The sequence below is a fragment of the Heteronotia binoei genome, chromosome 10 (genome assembly GCF_032191835.1).
Source record: "Heteronotia binoei isolate CCM8104 ecotype False Entrance Well chromosome 10, APGP_CSIRO_Hbin_v1, whole genome shotgun sequence".
NCBI lineage: Eukaryota > Metazoa > Chordata > Lepidosauria > Squamata > Gekkonidae > Heteronotia > Heteronotia binoei.
Genome location: NC_083232.1, coordinates 65,849,173 through 65,864,717, shown reverse-complemented (window position 1 = coordinate 65,864,717; position 15,545 = coordinate 65,849,173).

Below are 15,545 nucleotides of genomic sequence, written 5' to 3'. Positions count from 1 at the left end.
GAAGATGGACCAATATCCTTTCCTACCAAGGATATGCCTTGTCATGGGTACTAGGGACCCTGCAGAAGAAGATGAGCCTGCAGAAGAAACTGTGCCCCTGCCACCTGCACCAGTGCCCCTGCCTCCTGCTGGAGAAGATCCAAGCCCCCCTGCCTCGCCCTCTCGGGTGGCTCGTGTGCATGACCGCCTTCGTCAGGACCTCAGGGATCGGAGGAGGGCGGCACGCTCACAAGCAAGACGCTCCCTGAGCCCTGAGTTCTGAGAAGATTCTGGCCCTCCTAAGAGCAAGGATGCTTGAGTTATGACAGGATCCTGGCTGCCTCCCTGAGCCAGCAATTAGCCCAAACGGGCAACAGCCAGCAGAGGGCTATATAGCTGTGGGCTTTGGGAGGAGGCTTTGTGGAAGCAACTAGTCACTTACCTGACGTTCTAGCATCCACTTTGGCTTTTGACTTTGGCTTCTGAACCTCTGACCTGCGATACCTGGACTGTGATTCGGTTTTGGCGCCTTGGACCCTCGTTGCTCACCAGCTACAGACCTTGGACTGCCCCTGGACTTCCCTGACCCGGCCCCAGCCCGTGACATGCCTTTGGAGTTAGAGGAAGATGGACTTTTGGTAGTGGGTGATTTAATTAATAGAAATATATGTTCATGTGGTAAATTGCCTGTCTGGCTGAAGGTTGTGGACATGGCACAATCATTTAGATAAGTTAATAGATGGTGCTGGAGAAATTACCGGCTAGTTAGCCTAATATCTTCCCAAGAAAAATTAGTAGAAACTGTAATCAAAGATAGATTTATTATGCTTGTAGTGGAATAAAGCCTGCTGAGGGGAAATCAGCATGGCTTCTGCAAAGGGAAATCCTGCCTCACCAATCTTTTGGAGTTCTTTGAAAAAGTAAACAAACATGTAGATAATGGTAACCCAGTAGACATTATACCCTTGAACTTTCAAAAGGTTTTTGAAAGATACCTCATGAAAGTCTGCTGAGTAAGCTTAGTAGTCATGAAATAAAAAGACAGCTCTTCTTGTGGATTAAAATGTGATTAAATGAAAATAAACAGATAGGGCAAAAAATGGACAATTCTCACAATGGAGTTATCAGTGGGGTCCAACAAAGATTAATATTGGGGCTGGTGCTACTTTGTTCATAAATAACCTGGAATGGAGGGTGGGCTGTGTAGTGGCCAGTTTTGCAGATGACACAATTATTCAGGATGGTGAAAACCAAGGCTGACTAAGCAGAGTCTGAGGAGGATCTCCACAGATTGAGTGAGTGACCAACAATTTTGACAAATTAAGTTCAATGTAGGTAATTGTATATGATGGACACTGAAGCTTCAAGTGGGCCCGTAGCCAGAAAATGGGGGGGGGGGGATTGGAGCGACTGACAAGTGGTGGGGTTGAATTTAATGTCTCCACTGGCATCTCCATCTGTATGATGGCTCGCTCCAGAGCAATCCAATGGCAGGGGGGACTTGAGCTCAAGTCTTCTAATGGCTGGAAAATGCCGAGCTGAACTGCTTCTCAGAAGGGGAACAGGCTGGAACTTCTGTTCGGGGTAGTGGAAGGCAACTAATGCCTACTGCCTACTTTTCTCAGTCAGAGATCAGTCCAAGATATGCACAGGAAACTTTGAGGAGATTTACCTTGGCTAAAAGGGAGTCCTGGGAGGGGGCTCCTTTGAGGCTTTGAGGGGTCTCCAGAGACGAGTTGCATTTTCATCATCTGCAGAAGTTTCCAGAGTCATTTATTTGACATAAGCTCGACAGGATCCTAATCTTCTTTGATAGTGCTAAATATCTAAAGCTATGCAAGACCAGTGTTGATCTGGATAATTACAGAAAAGGTACAGATTGCTATCTTTCATTCCGGGACTAATTAAAGTTAAACAAAATAAAATCAGAAGGTGGGAAATTGAAATCTAGAAAGCTTGGAAGAAGACGGGGAGAAGGGGTGAAATTTGGGCTTTGTAAATTTAAAGAACAGTGCTAAAAAGTGGAAAGGAATTTATTGTTTTGTCTACTTGTGGTTTTGGAGAAAACCATCATCATAGATTTGCAGCTCCCACAGCCAACACAGGAAATACATCAAGTATCGTGAAATCTCTCTACCAGCGAAAACGGGATTTGGTGGCAAGCAAAGCAGGAAGTATCGGATGGAAAAGGGAAATCATTGAAGCAGCCATCCTACTCTAGGACTATAATATCATAGAAAAACATTGGCAGCCATTGCTAGGAGGCTAAAATTTAAATAAAATTTTTAAAGTGTTCGGGACATTAAAAATTGGTGAAGCCGACAGAGGTGACGATTATAAGGTAAAAACTATTGGACATTACTGTTAATAACCATTTTAGAAGCCTCTAGAGAAAAAAGGAAATTTTTTTTAAAGTGAGGCAGAAAGTCGCGACCTCCATTTTGGAAAAAATAAAAAATTTAAAAATTAATATCTGAGCCCAGGAAGCTCTGAGGACAACGAAATTAGGCTTATTGGAAAGAGCAAGCTTCACTCTTTTAAATCTGATAGTTGAAATTTAATTTGGTGAGGTCAAAATTTTCGGTGTTTTTACATGTCAGACCACAAGCAAACCCGTGCAAGGACTGCTTCACTGGAGAAAATGCAGGACCAATTAGATGCAAAGGAAGCCAGGATAATGAAGGGATGATAACTGCTTCCAAAAAAGAAATTAGAAAAGATATTGAAGAGCTAAAAAAAGATATAGAGGATCTCAGAAATGAGACTGTGGTGACATAAAAAAAAGTGCAAGAGGTGGAAGGGAGAGTGATAGTACATGATTTCACCTTGTTAAAAATACAAGAAAAAGTGGCAGTTCATGACTGCAAATTGGTGGAGACCCAGATACGTCTGAGAGAAGTACCCGAGGATGAAAAAACTGATTTAAAAGAATATGTAATAAAAATAATTGCAGAATTTTTGGAGGAAGATCCTGAAGGAACTAGAAACATGTATGACTATATGTAGAGAGTGAATTCATTATATACTAAAAAATATAATCTACCAAGAGATGTGGTTATAAGATATATGACAAAAGAAATGGTGGGAAAAATCATGAATAAAAACTTTGAAAAGTCATTGATAGTGGGAGGCAGCAGAGTAAGAATTATGAAGGAGTTGCCAAGACAAATGATAAATGACAGAAGAGCATATAAGAAATTGACAGAAAAATTACGGAACACTGAAATGAGGTATAGATGGATAATATCTGAAGGTTTGAGCTTTGAGCTACAAGGAAAAAGGATTACAATTACAAGCACACAGGAATTGCATGGATTTTATGAAAAACATAAAGAATTTGCACCATGATGGATTACAAATTATTATCTTGGAATGTAAATGGACTAAATTCACCACAAAAAAGAAAGGCAACGTTTCATTGGATTATAAAAAGCAAAATTGTAATATAGTTTGCTTACAAGAAGTACATATCAAACAAAAGGATTACAAATTTTTATGGAATAAGCAATTGGGACTAGAATTTCATTCTTTGGCTGAACCAAAGAAAAGGGGAGTGATTTTTTATATTAAACAAGAATTGGACCCGAAACTAGTGTTTAAAGATAAAGATGGAAGATTTGTAGCTGTAGAAATAATATTAAATCCAAAAAAACCATTGTTACTGGGACTGTATGCACCAAATGGAGCAAAGGATGCTTTTTTAAAAGACATTATACGACAATTTGATGAAGTGACATATGATCAAGTTTTGATAATGGGGGACTTTAATGGAACAATTAAGAACACACTGGATACGTCTGGGGGAAAAAAATAATAAGGAAGGAAAATTGCCAAAGTCTTTTTTTGAATAGGTCAAACAAGAAAATTTGGAGGCTATATGGAGGAAATTTAATCCTGAAGTGCGAGACTATACCTTTTTTTCAGCAAGACATAAAACCTTTTCCAGAATTGACATGTTGTGGGGTACTAAAGATTTAGGTACTAGAGATTTTACCTAAAATAGGGGCTGATCATAACACAATAATGTGGATTACAAAACTGTCTAAAAAGTCGAGAAGATGGAGATTGAATGAAGATTTACTACAGAATAAAGAAATAGTGACATCTCTAGAAAATGAAACTAAAGCTTTCTTCCAAATAAACAATAAAGAAGATATAGAATTTCAGACGGTGTGGGATGCTTATAAAGCAGTAATGAGAAGAATATTGATTACATTGAATAATAAAGACAAGAGGGCAAAAGAAAACCAGATGCTGGACATTCAAAATGAAATAAAGAAAAAAGAAGGGGAACTGAGAAAAAGGCTAGGGAAAAAGAAAATTATGAGGGAGATTACAATATTACAAACACAAATGAGACATTTGTTAAATAAAGAACTGGAATGGAATCGGAAAAGATTGCAGCAGAAATCTTTTGAGGGAGCAAATAAACCCGGAAAATATTTGGCCTGGCAACTGAAGAAAAAGAGGGAAAGTAAAATTATTAATAAAATTGTGGTGGAGGGAAGAGAGGTGGTAGATCAAGAAGGAATAAAAAGAGAATTCTTTAAGTATTATGCCAAATTATTTAAGGGTGTTAAAATAAAGAAAGAAAAGATGGAAGAGTATTTCAAAAGATTAAAATAGCACCCTTAACAGAAAATATGGGAAAAGTCTTGAATGATCCAATTGAAAAAAATAGAAATTGAAGCAGCAATTAATGCAATGAAAAATGGAAAAGCACCTGGGCCAGATGGATATACAGCTAAATTTTTTAAAACCTTCAAAGAGGAGTTAATACCGCAACTTCAGAAATTGATGAACATGATAAGAATAAAAGGGGAAATACCAAATACGTGGAAGGAAGCTGTTATTTCGTTGATTCCAAAGGAAGATAGAGATGACACGAATGTAAAAAATTATAGACCAATCTCACTATTAAATAATGACTATAAAATATACACAAGAACCTCGGCAGAATGGCTTAAACAACATTTGACAAATTTTAAAAAGGAAGATCAAGTGGGGTTTCTCCCCAAAAGGCAAATAAGAGACAATATTAGAACTGTTGTAAATATTGTAGAATATTATGAAAGACATCCAGAAAAGGAATTAGCATTATTCTTTGTGGATGCAGAGAAAGCATTTGATAATTTAAATTGGGACTTTATGTTTGCAGTAATGGAGAAAATGGAGTTGGGGGGAAACTTTATAAGGATGATAAAAGCAATATATACTGAACAACGTGCAAGGCTATGTATAAATGCAGATCTTACAGAAGACATGATAATTAGCAAAGTTACAAGACAAGGCTGTCCGCTTTCCCCACTGTTGTTTATAATGACTCTTGAAATCTTACTGATGCAAATCCAAGAAGATAAAGAAATAGAAGGATTAAAAGTAAAAGGATTTATTTACAAATATAGAACATTTGCAGATGATATAATGTTTAGAAATGAAATCCCATACAAGTAACACCTTTGTTGTTAGCTAAAATACAAGAATATGGGGAACTGGCAGGACTTTGTATTAATAAAGAAAAATCAAAACTTCTATGTAAAAATATGCAAGTAAATAAGCAAAAGGAATTGCAGAGGCTAACGGGTTGTGAAGTTACCTCTAAGGTAAAATATTTGGGGGTGGGGATAACAATGAAGAATATTGATTTGTTCAGAAATAATTATGAGAAGGTATGGCATAAAATGGATGAAGATATGTTAAAATGGAATAAACTTAATTTGTCATTGCTGGGCAGAATAGCTGCAATTAAAATGAATATTCTTCCAAGAACAATGTATTTGTTTCAAACTATCCCGATTGTGAAAGACAGTAAACAATTTAATAGATGGCAAAGAAAAACTTCAGAGTTTGTGTGGGCGGGGAAGAAACCAAGGATTAAAATGAAAATTTTAACAGATGCAAAAGAGAGAGGCGGATTCCAATTTCCAGATTTAAAATTATATCACGAAGCAGTTTGTTTAGTGTGGATAAAAGAATGGATGATGCTGTTAAACAAAAAACTCTTAGCGTCGGAAGGTCATGGAAATAAATTTGGCTGGCACGCTTATATGTATTATGGGGGGGAAAAGATGGATGTTTTTTTCTCTCACCATTATATAAGAAATAATTTGCTAAATACATGGATGAAATATAAGAAATATGGAGATGAGAGAAAACCGTTATGGATAGTGCCAGAAGTAATAAAAATAACAGCTGAGACGGGTGAAGAAAAGTGGTTGTCATATAATCAACTATTAAAAATACAAAGTGGCAAAATAGAATTGAAAACTGCTGAAGAGCTGAATAATAAATATGATTGCTTCCAAATGCAACAAATAAAGAGCTTGGTGGATAATGATATTAAAACAGAAGGAATAAGAAAAGAGCAAACAGAAATGGAAAGAGTTCTGCTTGGAGACAATGAAAAATTAATTTCAAAACTATATAAATTACTTTTAAAATGGTCTACAGAAGATGAAGTAGTAAAATCTCAAATGATTAAGTGGGCAATAAATGTAAATAAAGAAATACTGATGGAAACTTGGGAATATTTGTCAACGTGTCATAGTATTAAAGAGAACTGTTTAAAAATGATGTATGGATGGTATATGACTCCTAAAAAGTTGGCAAAGATGAACAATAGGATGCCAGACAGATGTTCAAAATGTAAAAAACATGAAGGTTCTTTCTACCATATGTGGTGGACTTGTGAAAGAGCAAAAAAGTATTGGCAGATGATTCAACAAGAAATTTCTAGGATCTTGGGATACGAATTTAAGAAAGTTGCAGAGACTTTTCTGTTGGGATTACAAATGGAAAAAATTCCAAAAGAAGATAGAACTATAATTTGGTACTTGCTTTCAGCTGCTAGGACATTATATGCGCAGTTGTGGAAGCAAGAAAAAATACCAGAGAAATGGGATTGGATTGTAAAAGTTATGACGTGGAGTGAAATGGACAAATTAACAAGAATGTTAAGAGACTATGACTCGAAGTTTTTAAGATGGAGTGGGAAAAGTTCAGAAGATATGTAGAAAAAGAGTGGAAAATAAAAGGACATTGGACAATTTTTGATAATGATTAAGTCTTAGAAGGAAGAAGAATGTAAATTTTTGGTTTTATTAGTTAAGGGTACCTTTTAATATTAGTATTATAAGTAAATAACACAGGCGGGGGTCAAGTAACGGGGGGAGGGGTGGTTAGAAAGTAATATATGAGACAGATAAAAAGAAGTTATTAATGATTCAGGAATAAGATATTGTTACCATATGTTACTAAATAAAAATTGTTTTAACCATAAGTCTTCTAATGGCTCAGGCTTCCATTAGAGGGGTAGGAAGAGGGGTGACCACTGTGTGCCTCACCAAGTCTTCCTGATTTTGCAGTGAGCTTCTCAGACTTGAGAAGCCAGCTATGGAAGCAGGAAGACCCAGCAAGGTCAGACCTCTCCATCCCCTCCTGCTTGGCCATGTGGCCTCTCCAGGTCTTCCTGATTCTGCACCCAGAAGCAGGAAGACCCGGTGAGGCCACACAGAAGCCGTGCCACTCCCTCCCCTCCTACTTGGCTGCGAGCTCTGCATGGCCTCACCGGGTCTTCCTGCTTCCACATCCAGCTTCAAACTTTGATTGGGGTAGGATGAGCATGGTACCTAAAACTGAGTGACCCCTACCCACACCAGGTGGGTCTATAGCATCCTCACAGAGAGGGCAGGACGGGGCCATCACACTCCTGGGCATACCCATAGCTACAAGCCTAGCTTCAAGTATATCTCAAAAAGGATATTTCAGAACTGGAAAAAGTATAGATTAGTAAACAAGATTATTAAGGAGTTGGTGAGGAATGAGTGAGGAAAGTCAGGAGACTTTTTAGCTTAGAAAAGAGATGACTCCAGGGAGTTATGATAGAGGTTTTTAAAATTATGCATGGGGTAGAGAGAGTTGACAAAGAGAAATTATTCTCCCTTTCCCAAAATGCTAGAACTTGATTGCGTCCAATGAATCTGATGGGTAGTAGATTCAAGATGAACAAAAGAAAATAATTCTTTACAAAGCAAGTGATTAAAATGTGGAATTTGCTGCCAGAGGACATAATGATGGCCACAGGCACATAGCTTTAAAATGGAATTAGACAGACATAGAGGACAGGTCTATCAGAAGCTACTAGAGATCTCCACAATCAGCAACAGTAAACCTCTGAATACCAGGAAGCAACATTAGGAGAAAGGTCTCAGCCTCTGTCTTGTGGTTAGTCCTCCATAGTAACTGTGTAGCCGGTGTGAGAGGCAGGATGCTGGACTAGATGGACCACTGGTCTGATCCAGCATGGCTCTTACATTATGTTCTTACTTAGGTTCAAGCTAGACATTATAAGAGACATGGAAGTATGTTTCCCTACTTTCACTGACTACAGTGTGGTGATCTCACACAACATGTTTTGTGTTAGTCATTATAAAGAAAAGTAAAAGAGAGATGGAGTGGAAACAGCTTGGCATCTCTTACAACATCTAGTTCAGCCCCTAATGACAGAACTGTTTGTTCTTGGGGTATTAAAATCTGTAGTGTTCTTCTCACATTAACACTGTAGGCAAACTTTTTCAGGATTGTATAAACTATTTCTTCTATCTTGCAAGACAATCCTGACTGGGGGAGGGGGGAGTCTTGCAGATCCTTATATTTGTCCATTAATTTAAGTCATTCTCACTTCCTTTTCTCAAGGGATACAGGTCCAACAGTTTTCTTGCTCAGATTGATAGGATTTTCCTGGCTAGAGTAATCCATGTCTTGGAATTTCCATTTGCATTCTCCACACTTAGCACTGATAGTAGGAAAGGAGATGGCTGATAACATCATCAACTCCTGATTCAGAACACTGTATCACTGGTCCACTCTTTTGAGACAGTGCCTCCAAAATCATCTTTGAATCAGCTTCTTCCTGACCTTAAGCCAAGCTGATCAAATAAAAGTGGGCTTTACTTTATATTTTGATTATTTCTGTCCCTCCCTTCAGCTGCTGCCCATCCATTAAAGCCCTGCCCATTTTAATATTTCACAGAAAATAAAGCTGGGCCAGGCTATAACACTGTGCATAATATAAACTAATATTTATTGAAAATAGGCAACTACAGGGCTTTTTTGAGCAGAAACGCAGTTCCAGCTGGCTTGGTGTCAGGGGGTGTGGCCTAATATACAAATTAGTTCCTGCTGGGTTTTTCCAGAAAAAAGCCCTGTTTGAAACAATGGTGATGTCAGGAGTGTGGCCTAATATGAAAATGAGTTCCTGCTGGACATATACTACAGAAAAAGCCCTGGGCAACTATATATGTGGTATCCCACGGCATGTGTTTTTTCTTCTTCAGTGAAGCATTGCACCATTGCTTTTTCCAATAAAAGGCTTATTGGATTGCTGATTAATTTTGAAATCAGAATTGAGAAACTAAGTTATATAAAATGAGATTGATCATACTAATTCATAACCCAGCATTCATGTATTCTATGTATATGAAATTAGTTTTCTTCCTCCTCTTCTCTGAATTCCTCTGGGATATTAGGTTTGAATTTTATTTTATTTTATTTATTTAATTTATATCCCACCCTCCCCATTGAAGGCAAGCTCTGGTATGTGTTGGCTTATATTTTGGAGATATGTTTGTTTATATTTTATATATTTTTTGTTTATATTTTTTGTGAAATTTTATCTGTTGGGTTTTTATGCAGAAAGTAAAATGTAAATGATGGGCAGCCCAATCCAGACATAAGTGGTGGACGGTCACGACATGGCTGCCGCGCCGCTAGTAGACTTCCTGAGGACTTCGGCACGCTGGAGTGTGGGGAGGGGAGAGGCATAGCTTGCCGTGAGGGAGACTGTCGCCATGGCAATGCCGCTGGCATAGGCACAAGGGAGGTGGAGGCAGCCGGAGGGGAGGGCCAGCCCCCCCCCCATTGGCCAGTCCTGGCACATGCGCTGTGGCTTATGACAGTCAGGGATGGGGAGAGGAGGCCCCAGAGAGGCTGCTAGCCATCCCCAACCTGCCCCCAAACAGAAAACAGAGCCAATGATGGGCAGACCATCACAGGCAAAGGAGAGACATCCCACCAACACGGGGAGGGAACAGGAGTGAGGCTGGACATGCGCACACAAGAAGCCTGGCTTGGTGGCGAGGCAGGGGTGGGGGCGAGATAGGGCTGCACGGGACCAAGGAGAAGCTCTCAATCCCCTCACACCCTCCTGCTGTTAGAAACTCTGCCAATGGCAGGCAGACAAGCAGGAAGTACCAAGTGCAGGAGTTCACCGTCATAGACAGCATCTGGAATGTGTGTCTGGGAGTGAGCAGCCCAGCAGCAAACACTCCCCCACCCAGAGACCCCCTGTGTTGCCCTGACACCTCCTGCCATGTGCACAGAACACCTTTCCCGGGAGCCATGGAACAGAGTGCGAGTGCATCAGCCGCAGAACTCTGAGTCCACTTCATCAGCTCCCCCTTAGTGCCCTGCGCACAACAGCCCTGTGAGGTCGGGTAGGCTGTCAGCCCGGGCAGGCTGAGGGGCAGCACTTCCCTCCCCTGTCCAGCCACGTGGGGGGCAGCATTGTGGCTCATAGACCGCCCCCCCCCAAAACCAAGTCTGCCCACCCTCCCAGGCATTCCCTTGGAGAGGCCACTAACCAGGGGGGGGGTGTTGCCCAGGGAATGTGCAGCAGATGCCAAGCAGGAGAGACAACAGAGGGCACAGCTCAGACTTTATTTTTCCAGAACAGAGTGCAACAGTCTACCTGGCGCGCACTTGGCAGTCTCACCATGGGCGGGGCTCCATTCCGAGCAGCGGGCAGAAACAGCTGAGGGAGTGGGGGGGGGCAGTGGAGCGACACATGCGGAAGCCTCTGTGTTGAAGTTTCACGTGCAAAACGGAGACAGAGATCAAGAGCACCTGCAGGGGCAGCAGCTGGAAGAGCAGGCTGCATTTCAGCCGGGCTCTCTCCTAAAGGGACAGTCTCTGACCCACCTCCCCACATCAGGGCAGCTGCTACACACACACACACCGTGCCCTGCCAGGGGTTGGGAATGTGGCACAGGGCAGACCAAGGGAAGGGAGCAGGTGGTAGCGTAGGGGAGCGGGGTCAGCAAATGTCCTCTGCTGAAGCCCACTGCCTGGTCAAGTGCCAGAGACGCTCGCACACCAAGCGGTTAAGAGCGAGGGGAGGGGGAGGCTGGAGGGGGGGACAGTGGAACTTACCCAGCCATGAGCAACAGTCCCCACATGCAGAGCCTCCAGGAGCCCAGAACCAGTGGAGACCTGGAAACAAGAGCAGTTAGCCCCAGGGGAGAGACCTCTCTCTCCCCCTCACAAGTCAAAGATTCTGTCAAAGCAACCGCGCGGTGCAAAACTCGTTACCAACTTGCCTGCCTGTCCCTCACTCTAAGTCTGTATGGCCGGGAGCTCGCTGGCAGAGCTTCCCGCCACGCGCTCCTCTCCCTAACAACTGAGTTGTGCAAGGCCAGAGCGGAAGTATTTCTAGGAGGGGTGAGACCGTGATTGGGTGCTAGGGAGGGGGCTTGTCAGCCCGAGGCGTGAGGGGATTAGTGAGGCAATCACGTCACTCCCTAAGGGTTTGCGAGCTTCCGCAGAAGTGGAGATGACCTTTGTTTTTGGTTTCAACGAGTGCCTATGGGACACACCGCTGTTTTTGCAGGCATAAAGTTGCGCCTCTCGGGGGGGGGCGTGTCATGAGCCAAACTGCTCAGCAAGCTGCCTAAGCCTGGCCGCGCCCCCAACTCCACCCTCTCCTCCGCCTGAACGCCGCGCTCCGCCTCACTCCTGCCCACACTCAGGCACAGCCCTCAGGTGCCATTGCCCCCACCCACATAACTCCCCCCCACTGTGGCGGCACCGGTTGCACATTGGCACAAACCCTTCCTGCACCCATGTAGTGGCTCATCTGCTCCCAAAAGACTTTCCACCCCCCCCCCTCTGGATTGTACTGTTAAATATGTAAGTTATGTTAAGGCTATTTAAACCATGTAAAAGAGTGTTTATATTTCTGTCCCTTTTCCTGTGACAAAGTCCTCAGAGTGCCATCAAGAAGATGTATTATCTTGATCTGGCACTGTATTATGTGTAAATTTTTTATAATCTCAGTTGGATAGTCTTCAGTAACTGATACTTCCCAATGCACTATCAATAAAGTATTGCTTCTTTATTCTGAAATGAATACAATGAACTAGAACACCCCTTGGTGGTTCATTTCTGCAAGTAAGACCTGTGATAGTCCTCAGGCAGTTTCTGTAGCACCTTTACAAATATTTTTAGTTGGAAATATTTCACTAGACTTTCCTTTTCTGTGCTGTCTGAAATGCCTTTAAATATGTGGTTCCTCTTCCTTTACCTGATTTGCAATTTGCTTTAAACATGTCTCTGCTTTTATTAATATCACCCTCAAGCTCTCTGTTTTTCACTTTCAGTTGTTCTCTGACTATATAAATTTGCATAAACTTAACAGTTTCAAGCATCTTATGTTCCTGACTATCTAATCTGTGTTCTGTTGTTCTCAGTTTTGTTTCAGATTTAGACTTTTGAGAGGTTTACAATACTAAACTTCTTCACTTTTCCCATATTTATTTCTTCTCTACTACTATCATATTCCTATAGTCTATTATCAGAATTCACATCTTCTTTTTGAAGGGTGTTTTTGCACAGGTTATTTGTTCTAAGTTGGATGCTGTTGGGAAGTGGTAATAATGTGATCCACACAGCTTTCCTAGAGCATTGTGTTGCATTACTGAATATTATTGGGGTTTCCCTGGCTTTTCACCAATCTTTCTTGAAACTGCTTATCTTTGAAGTTTTGGAAAAGTTCAGAGTGAAATCAGAACAGCTGCCAAGTGGATGGGAAAGTCCAGCTTTTCCTGGCCCACCTATACCACAGCAATTTCCACCACAGTAACCATTTCTTCTCCTGAGTTTAAGAAAGATAATGCTATTAAATTGCTGGGGTTTTTTTTTAAAAAGAAACCCACTGTTTTTTTAAAAAATTAACAAATTTACTAGCATTATATCAATATACGGTTACACTAAATTCCTAGTTTTTTAAAAAAGAAGTAAATCTCTATTCCCATTTCTTGTGGAGATATCTGATAAAACATATATCTGCAGTAAAATGATCTAAAGACTCCCCCTCCATTTTCCTTTTTTTTGTATTTTTTATATAATGCTGTGTCAATATAATGCTATTGAATCACCATTTAAAACAACAACAAGCAATTCTGCCCTGTGGAAGCTCCAATGCCACTGTTGTCCTGCCCTTAGTGAGCCAACAAACCTGGAACCACCTGAAAATCCTTGCATCATGTTGGTACCTTCCAATCAGCTGGAGCTATTTCAGGGTCCCTGCTGGAGCCCCATGCCCACAGAGCCCCCCTCCCCCCAAAAAAACCTTGAGACCAGAGACAAAGGAGGACCATGGCACAGATAGGGATCTGAAAAAAGAACATACAATGAGCAGCCTGGGGTCTCACAGTCCTTCCCAGAAAGAAGATGAAGTGTAGTAGTTCTTGAACAGAAGATGAGGTATAGTAGTTCCTTAACCAGGTCATCAGAAAAGGTGAGGATCCTAGGTTCTTGTATAAGCCTGCAGAAGCCTGGAAGTTTGCTGGGTCAACAGCTCCAATAAGGCTTGCTGTTGTTGCCTTGGTTTCTGACTGCTTGATGCCCATTGTCTTCCATGCCCTGCATCATACCTGCTTTGCTTGTCTGACTCTGACCTGCCTGCTCATCTTGACTCCTACTGCTGCCCGTCCACCTGCCCTGATTCCCGTCTGCCTGCCAGCCTCAGGAAGACTGCTGTTTTTCAGCTGCAAAAGAGCATACTGGGGCACTATGTGGAGAGATGTTACAGAATGGGAACACTGTTAAAACACAGTGGTTATTTGACAAAAGGAGTTTTGACACTTGAAAGCTTCTAGTCCAAAATTCTAACATGGTACTGAATTCAAATCTAGCACCATTAAACACACTAAGCCATTTGGACTATAATAATATAAAAAGTGGATTATTATCAGTACAATGTCTATAATATTTTAGGAAGATCTTCCATGTTTAAGTTATCTGACGTCTTTAAAATATGTAGAAATGAGACCAATCACTGTTAGACACATTTCCTTTGTAGAATATGAATGACAAGTATCCTTCTACTGATGTGTGCACACCTGGTTAAATGTACGATAACGACAGAAAGAGTATGCCCTGACCTCTTGCTTACCAGTTTTTTTAAAAGACTAGCTGATTTCTCTAGCTGGGGCATAAACACAGAGCTAATATTGCTGCTATCTTGGCAGAAGACGTGTGGATAAAATAGTTGTGACAAGCAGTTTTACCACTACTCTGAAATGGTAGTATATTTGTGAACATATTATAAATTCATAGAAAGTTGAGGTTAGAAGCTGAGGTCACACATCAGGTTAACTGCTGAAGGAAAACTACGAACAGTATCTGGTGTAAAATCCAAAACAAGTGTCAGAGAACATCTGTGTAGGGAAAGAAGTAAGAAAGGGCACTTCGGTAAGTGGAAAACTGAGAAGGAGAAAGTGTGACAAAGGAATAAATCCACTGGAGACTCTCAAGGTATCCAATGGTTAAATTGATACCTTGAAGGTGCAAACTCAGCACTAACATGCATCGACTTAGAAATAGATAGTTTGATTTCACTTGTATCCTGACATGCATTGTGATGGTACCAGAGCATCAACGGTTGCATTGTGTGTGAGGCTATAGGTAAAGGCCCATGGTGTTGTGTTGCATGTCTATTCCAATTGCATTTTAGTACTGCACTGACAAATATTTAATATGTAGGCAATGCTGGAGGTTAGGATGGCTTTAGAATGGGATATAGGAGAGTCATGAACTAAGTTCCTCCCATCCACCCTTTTCAGTTCTGTGCAGCACTGCAACAGCACACCTGGTAATGGTGTGATCCACACAGCTGTGGCTGCAGATGCACAGATAGGTGGAACAGGAGACGACCCACCACTGTGCCAGTGATAGTGCTTTATCATATGCAAGAACGCAGCACATGTATCAGTATTAAATATCATTGTGTGAAATGCACATGTGAATTGGCGAGTTTATTTATTTATTTATAAATTGGATTTCATAGGCTGCCCCTTCCCTGCAAGCAGGGCTCAAGGACAGCTAACAACAAAAAAGGGTTATGCAAAAATAAACGATTAATCCAGTAATGCAAGTGTCAGCACAGTCCTAAGCAGAGCTGACACTCTTCTAAGCCATTTACTTCAGTGGACCTAGAAGGGTATAGCGTCACTTAGGATAGCACTGCAATGTATCCTTTCGTTGTATAAAAATCCATGCTTGCATTCTTCAGCATGAAGAGTGTATTGATGCAACATTTGAACATGCTGGCTCAGTAGGGTGACTGGCTGAACTGTAGGAGCTAAAGCCAAGTTGTGATTAATGGAGAAACCTCAACTGATGGCAGCTTCTACAAAGTAGCAAGGTGACATGGAGCTGAACCAGAGAAAGCAGTGGGCAACTCCAGCACTGTGGTAGCATATGGAATTGAGGACCTCACAGAATAAACA